Here is an 8,490-nt window from a genome sequence, read left to right on the forward strand (position 1 = left end):
AACCGGCCTGGCCCACCAGGGAGCTTACCCTGGCGGGCTGCGTGCCAAAGGTTGCCAATCCCTGCACTATATAAATACAAAAATACTACTAGTAGTAGTATTTATACTTGTATTGCAGTATAGCCCCAGTCATGGACCAGGACCCCATTGTGCTAGGCGCTGTACATTTATTATTATTATCACCTTACCCTCCTGTTCCATTCATGACACAATACTCATAGCTGACCTTCAAAGTGCTGCCTACAATTTAAAATGTTTTTGTAGTTTGCTACTTTGGGTAGAGTCAGATTCATTCCTTCCCCTGTGCTGTTATTCAGTTAGGCCTCCATTCCGCAACTGACTAGAGAAGGGTCGATGCCTGTGCCCACACAGAGCTCCGATGAAGTCAATGGGCTCAGCACATCTGAAAAGTTCCACCTGCATGGAACCCGTTTTGGGACTGGGGTCTGTATTAGTAGGGTCTGTATTAGTGCCTTCTGTTAATTGTGTAGGTCTTAGGCACAGCAACAGGGGAGAGAAAAATATTTTAAAAAATAGAAAATGCGAGTGTAAAAGCAAAAATTGAGAGGGGACTTCTGGGCTGGAGATGATGCCTGAAATGATTAATAACTTTAAAAATTAACTAGTCAAGGTGGGGTTTTTTTAACTATTGTGCCATGGGAAAGACTGTGATGTCACCAGCACTGGAGTGAGGCACTGGAAAATACAGACTGTTCAAAATTTTGAACATTGTTTGCATTTTGTTTCAGTTTATTTCAAGCCAGCAAATTTTGCTTTTATTCATAATGTTTTTTCATGCCCAAAACAGGAGAAAGTGCAAGTGAATCTGCTTTTGCTCAAAAATAGGCCAAATATTTCTTGAAATGTGACCCATTTTAACGCAGTTTTTCTCAGCTCATCTTGAAAATGGATTCTTTTTTGAGGAGCATCAGTCCAAACAAATGCAAAATGGAGCAATTTTCAGTTTCACAGTGAAATACAAAAACACTCATATACTGGGACATCAGTGGATATTTTTTGCACAACTCTAGCTAATGCCAAGTGATTTTCTATACTCAACATCTTATTAATTGGCAAAGAGAGGAAAGGAAAAGATATATGACAGTTTAATGAAGTTTTTGCAAAATACTGTATCTGGCTTTTAAAAGTTTGGCTGAACATGTCAGGGGTTCTTTATGGAAAGAAAACAGATCTCAAAAACACTGTAAAACAAGTGTATCAAACCATTTTATGCACCACCTGCAATTAATAAAGCAAGCAATAAAAGGACAGAATCTAATGTCAGACAGCTTAGATGAGTAATGTTGTGGTGTCCAATGATAACAGACAAAAGTTTTATCATTTTCTACATATCTTGTTTAAATGTTAACTTACACATGTGAGTAAAATTGCTGACATTGTTTATAAAGAATCCTTTTTTTAAGCTGCAGTCAAATGTCAGACACCAGAATATCACTAGTTCTCCCTTAGCCACAAATCTGCAATGTCTCACAAAAAGCAGCAGGCTTACCCCACTTCTCAGGAAAAATGTAATAGCAGAGACAGTGCTGCAGTAAGGTCCGATATTACGAAGGTTTCAGCTGTATCCATCTGTTATGTCTTGTCTTATACTTAGATTATAAACTTTTCAGAGCTGGAATAAGGTTTCTGATTGCAGAAAACCGAACACTCTTGCCCTGCCCTCTGCCCCATCCCTTCTCCAAGGCCCTGCCCCCTGCTCACTCCATCACTCCTCCCTCCGTCACTCGCTCTCCCCCACCTTTGCTCACTCGCTCATTTTCACTGGACTGTGGCAGAGAGATGGGGTATGGGAGGGGGTGAGGGCTCCGGCTGGGGGTGTGGGCTCTGGGGCGGGGCCGGGGATGAGGGGTTTGGGGTGCAGGAGGGGATGATGGCTTTGGCTGGGGGTGCAGGCTCCAGGGTAGGGCCAGAAATGAGGTGTTCAGGGTGCAGGAGGGGGATCTGGCCTGGGGTTGGGGTGTGTGGGGGGGGTGAGGGCTCTGACTGCAGGTGCAGGCCCTGAGATAGGGCCGGGGCTGGGGGTTGGGAGTGCAGGAGGGGGCTCTGGGCTGAGGCTGGGAGTTGGTGTGCGGGAGGGGTACAGGGTGCAGGCTCTGGGAGGGGTGGGAGTTTGAGTGTGGGACGGGGCTCCAGGCTGAGGCAGGGGGTTGGGGTGTGGACTCTGGGTGGTGCTTACATCAGGCAGCTCCCTGGAAGTGGCCAGTATGTCCCTGCAGCTTCTAGGCAGAGGCATGGCTAGGAGGCTTTGGGCACTGCCCCCACTCACAGGCACCGCCCTTGCAACTCCCACTGGCCACGGTTCCCAGCTAATGGGAGCTGCGGAGCCAGCACTCGGAGAGGGGCACAGAGCCTCCCAGGCCACCCCCGTGTCTAGGGACCGCAGGGACATACCGGCCACTTCCAGGAGCCACGCAGAGCCAGGCACGGAGCCTGCCAGTCTTGCTGCGCCACTGACCAGACTTTTAACGGACCAGTCAGTGGTGCTGACTGGAGCCACCAGGGTCTCTTTTCGACCAGGCGTTCTTTTGAAAATCCCACCAGGTGCCTAATTCCCAGGCAGTGGTGCAAGTAGAATTCATTTCTTACCAGTACGCTACACTAGCTAAAGGGTGGGGGGCATGTGACCTTCCCATGTGACCCCTCATGTGACTCCTCACGAGACCCCAGCCCCTACCCCCAGCTGGGGGTCCCTTGCTCTCCCTCTCCCCTCCCCATGATCCATCCCACATTACTTTGGGGGGGAGGGGAGTGTGACGTTGCACTCCATATGATTTTATGAAAATATGTTATATGCTAATAAGTGTGAATATAATGTAACTGGAATATACTTCATGCAAAAGGTCTCTTGTAAGGTATCATTACAAAGTTTATAATCTACTGAGTGTGTTCATCCTATTTGTATGAATGTATCATTCTTGTATCTGAAACTAGAAATATGAAATATAATTCCGAGGTCCTATTGTAATTGTGCAAAGTGTGGGCCATTAATGGTGGTTTGGAATCTTGATGGCTCCCATTAACCAGGACAACTGACTGTAGATGGCTCTGTTTACTTGCAAGCCTTCCTGTGAGTCAGGTGGTCAAGAATGAAGGCTTGGGGTCTCATAGGACATGTGACCATGTTACCTGGTACTGGAATCCATCTTAAACCTGGTGCTTTTCCATTTAGAAGGAGGGGTGGGGACCCAGAGAGACAAAAGATTTCTGCCTTGTGACAAAGCTCTATAAGGTGGTGGAACAGAACAAAGGGGAGGCAGTCATGAGAAATCCCCTAGCTACCACCTGAGCTGGAACAAGGACTGTACCAGGGGAAAGGACTGGACCCAGACTAGAAAGGAGTCTAGTCTGTGAAAGAAGCTTATTGGAACATCTCTGAGGGTGAGATTTACATGCATTCAGTTTCTTAAATGTATTAGGCTTAGACTTGCATGTTTTTGTTTTATTTTTCTTGGTAATTTACTTTGTTCTGTCTGTTATTACTTGGAACCACTTAAATCCTACTTTTTATATTTAATAAAAATCACTTTTTAGTTATTAATTAACCCAGAGCAAGTAATTAATACCTGGGGGGAGCAATCAGCTGTGCATATCTCTCTATCAGTGTTATAGAGGGTGAACAATTTATGAGTTTACCCTGTATAAGCTTTATACAGAGTAAAAGGGATTTATTTGGGGTTTGGACCCCATTGGGAACTGGGCATTGGGGAGCTAGAGACAGGAGCACTTCTTAAGCTGTTTTCAGTTACGTCTGCAGCTTTTGAGGGGCATGGTTCAGACCTGGGTCTGTGGTTGCAGCAGGTTAGCGTGTCTGGCTCAACAAGACAGGGTACTAAAGTCCCAGTACCCAAAACGGGCTCAGAGATAGTATCAGCACATCAGGTGGCAGTCCCAAGGGGGTCTCCGTGACCCAACCCATCACAGGGAGGAGCACTCCCAGTGGGTGGACATGGCAGAGCTGCTGTATGAGCTGCTAAGAGAAGAGGAGGGCTTGCTCTCTGGAACAACAGCCAGTTCACAGTCACACCTGCTTTGGGAATTGCCGGCAGAAGAGCTTCAAGACAGCTCCCTCTGACAGCAGAGAATATTTTTTTCAGGCATGCTGGCAACCGAGCCCCACGCTGGCAGCTCCTCTGGTGGGGCTGTACCACCCCTAGGCCCGCGCCCAGTTCTTCCACGCAGCTGTGTCTCCTGAGTCCTGTCCGGGGTCTGTACAGCAGCCCCGCCGGAGGACAGAGCTGGGGGGGCAAGGCTGGGGGCAGTACAGCCGCGCTGGAGGAGCTGCCAGCGTGAGGTTCTATTCCTTTAGCAGCTGTGGTTCTGGGACAGACCCCGGGCAGGAGATGCAGGCACGCAGCTGCGTGGAAGCCCCACCTTCTGCTCCTCCTGTGTCTTTCCGGTACACCCTACCAGCTATAAATAACTTACTGGTACAGTGTACCAGACCGTACCGCCCTACTTCCACCACTGCTCCTAGGGGAGATAAATGGCGCAGATGTTCTTGACAATCCCACTAGGTGCCTCTCTGCATCTTTAGAATGATAGAAATGTAAAGCTGGAAGGGACCTCAAAATGTCACGTCCAGCCCTCTTCACTGAGGCAGAGCCAAGTAAACCTAGATCTTCCCTGGCAGGTGTTTGTCCAACCTGTTCTTTAAAACCTCCAATGACGGGGATTCCACAACCTCCCTTGCAAGCCTATTCCAGAGCTATAGAAACTATATTTAGGCACTAAAATACCTTTAAAAATCTGGCCCAAAGTGAACAAAAGACTGATACATTTTAAAAAGCACTTTGTAAAACTTTTTTTTTAAAGTTACTCAACTAATTCCAAAGCTAGGCCCTGATGATGGGAATCTTTTTGCATCACGGATCTGATAAGGTAAAATATATTTTAAAGAGTTCAGCACATTTCAAGTTTCAGACTAGTCCCTTTAAAGATGTACTCCTTGTTTCCACAAATAAGTGTTCTATATTCAGTCTCTTGTTGCTTTGGCAATTTGACCATAGCACACTCACTTTGAAAGGCTCAGAGGAACAGCAATTTGTCTTACAGTAGAATGTGATTGAAACAGCTTTGAATAGAATCTCCAAACTCTAGAACCTTTTTTCAGAGAACATGACATATCTGAATTACAGGATAAAAGCAACTTTGCAATTGATAGGATCTATGTTTCTCTGGCCTTCTCTGTCTTCAGTTGCAGTAACATAAAAAACTATCTTAACCATGATGTAAAGAGAAGCCTGTTTCCTAAATGTACCTGTTCCTCTTATCCATGCAAAGGATGGTAAAGAGTTAATGTTCATGTCCATGTCTGTGCACATTCTCCACTAACAATGCTTTATTAAAGAACCCGTCTTTGAAGATCTCAAAGCAATTTGAAAACATTAATCAGTTACACCTCACAAGTTACTGAGGTAGGTAAGTATTATTACACAGATGAATAAACTGAGACAAGGATAGGTAAAGTGACTCACTCAAAGCTATACAGTAACTCTGTGGCAGAACACAGAGTAAAATAGTCCTGTCTTCTGCTCTAACCACTAGACCAAACTCACTCCCTTACTATTGTTGGTTTGATCTCTTCTCATTTTACACTGATTTTTACTGTTTGCATGCCAAGTTCATTATTACTGTTGATGAATAACAAATTGAGAGTGATGCCCCTTGACACTACACACTGTTTATGCACACTGTACGAGAAAGTCCCTGCCCTGGAGAGCTTATAATCTAAATGGACAAGACAAATGGTGGGAAACAGAATCAGAAATCACAAATAAACTTGAGAAAAATGATATGGGATTCCAGTGAAATAGAGCAAAATGTGAGGAATAAATGAAAAATATAAGTCTGTCCGGCAGCAAAGGCTACAAATCCTGCTTTTATAGCCCAGACAGCTCCCTGCTATCAAGGAAGAGCAGTGGCAAGGGGCTAGGTCCACAAAGGGATTGATGCAGCTCACTGCCACTCCCAACACCCCTACTCAGCTGCTGCCTAACCCTGTAAGCACTTACATTCCCTAGGCATCTGCATTTCCACTGATAAAGTCCCCTAGGCTACCTAAATTTTTCCCAGTGGACACGCACATAACTAAGTCCTGATGCCAGTGCCTAGCTCATGCCTAAGCCCCAGCAGGAACCTCACAGTAGGTGTTCCCCCAGTCTATCTCACCTAGGGGTCCAGGATCAGGCCCTGCACAAAATATAGCTGGAGTCAGAATGGCTCTATAGCCCAGTGAGACCATGAGAATGATTCTCTAGCCCAGTGGAGGGCACTCCCCTGGGATGTGGGAGAATCAGGTTCCAGTCCCTGCTCCAAGCATGTGCTTTATACAAAGTAGAACAGCTTCAGTAGCTCGGGGACTTAGTGTACTCCCGGGGGAGACCTTAGTTCAAGTGTCCTGCTCATGACCAGAACGGGGGTATGAACCTGGGTCACTCCTACCCTCAGTGAGTGCTCTAACCCCTGGTGGATAGTGGGTACAGAAGATGCACCATCTCCTCTTTGGTTTTTTTGCAAGAAAGGACTGACCTGGCTTAGGCGCCTAACTCCAGGACAGCGGTCACAGCTGGGAATCCCAAGTGGCAATAGGTGCTTCCCTTCAACCCGGAGTTAGGGATCTAAGTCCCTGAGAAGGGTGGGGCCTAGGTCACACCTCTCTCCTTGACATTTCCTATTGGCTAACTTTGGTGGCGCCCTGTTCAGCATCCTGGCTTTTGTGGATCTCATTCTTAGCCACCTAACTCTCCCCTGGCATTGTATAGGGATCTTGAGCGCCCGGCTCCAGGCTGTGGATTCCACTAGGTGGAAAGGCACTTATAGTCTGGCTTTGTAATGCTGAGCCTAAATGCCAAGGTGGCTGAACTTAAGATATTTCAGTCTAACCAGGAAAACAGACGTTCATAAAATAATTGAATGTTTTTTCATCACTCCAGTGGTCTCTTGACATGTTTTCACTGTTATTATAGGTGCTTCAAAGAAAAGCTTTTAAACACAAGTTATTTCTCATTGTCACTGCCATTATTAAGTGCAATGCAAACATGTCATACACTTACTGAAAGAAAATTCAAGCAGAGATTGTGTTTACAAAATATGTCTTTCAAAACAACATCCCTGTTCATTCGCTGTCGCCTTATTGAAAATAAACCTTTTATTTTAAACATGGTACACTTTGTAACAAAAAACCAATACATGGTTACTCAGAGTTCTCCAGACAACAGCTGTAGGATATAATATAATGATAGAAAGTAGAGAACAGTATTTTGGCAGTTTTATGTTTTTACCTTTTAATGGTATTAGGCTGTGAAGCTGCAGGACTTCCTGTATCTGGTGATACACAAATTTAGGCAGTGACAGTTTTCAGAATAAAGATCTTACCGCTATTGCAATGCTAGCAGTAAATGCTAGTTCCACAACTTAGCACAAATCACTTATTATTCAAATTCTTCTTAATGTGGTATTGTAAGCAAACACTGCACACCACTGTGGCTAAAAAATAACAAGTCCCTGACCCAAAGACCTCACAGTCTTAAGGCACAGCTGCAGCAAAGTATTTAAGCATATTGAATGCTTGCTAAGAAGTACTGAGGACCCTCAACCCCCATTAACTTCATATGGAGTTGAGGGCACTCAGCACCTTGCAAAACTGGGGTCTAAAGAGAGAGAGAGATCCAGAATAATGCAATACAGAATCATCATCAAAGATCATGCCACAGATTTTGAGTGTCATCATCTGGTACTTTTTTCCTAATTTACAGGTGAAAACAACCTTCAGAATGAAACTAGCTCATGCAGAATTCTGTTTCACTTTTGAATACTAGGTCTGTCTATATTTTACCATAAAAAACATAAATGCTGCATTTCCCAAATCGCTGTATTCATCGCTACAAGGTAGGGGATCATTAGATCTGTCAAGCAGCATATGATTCATTGTGATTACAAAATAAACTAGAAGATATGTATTTAGTGAGTGAAAGTCCTAGGGTGCTATATCATTTCGTACTGCAGTTGCTTTTTCTCCATATCCCACTGAGTATATTTTTCTCACATAATGAAACTATTTTTTGAAGGTTTCCAATCCAGATTTCTATGTGGCAAATGCTTTAATTAAGATTCATATGTTCCATTTGTTTAGTTTTGAAGCTTGGATTTGGAAGTTTTAACTTAAACTGCATTGCCCTCTAGTGCTGTTATGTGTCAGGGCTCCAGTGATGTCATTAGAGCAGCCAGCGTAAGCAAAGGCAGCCACTCCATGCAGAGCTGCCTAAATGATTACAAACGCTTCTTGGAGACGCATGTCATAACAGCTGGGCAGGGGCACCCTTCCAACAAATGCACAAGAGAGGATAGTAAACCTGCCTTTTGTTTCAGAGACCTCATGATCCAAACAGCTACTCAGTCCAAGAGTTCCATCTGCTAATTTCTGTTTCAATGAATTGACATGGAAAATTAACCAAGTTGAGCATCCTATTA

The sequence above is a fragment of the Lepidochelys kempii genome, chromosome 8 (assembly GCF_965140265.1).
Source record: "Lepidochelys kempii isolate rLepKem1 chromosome 8, rLepKem1.hap2, whole genome shotgun sequence".
In the NCBI taxonomy this organism is placed as follows: Eukaryota; Metazoa; Chordata; order Testudines; family Cheloniidae; genus Lepidochelys; species Lepidochelys kempii.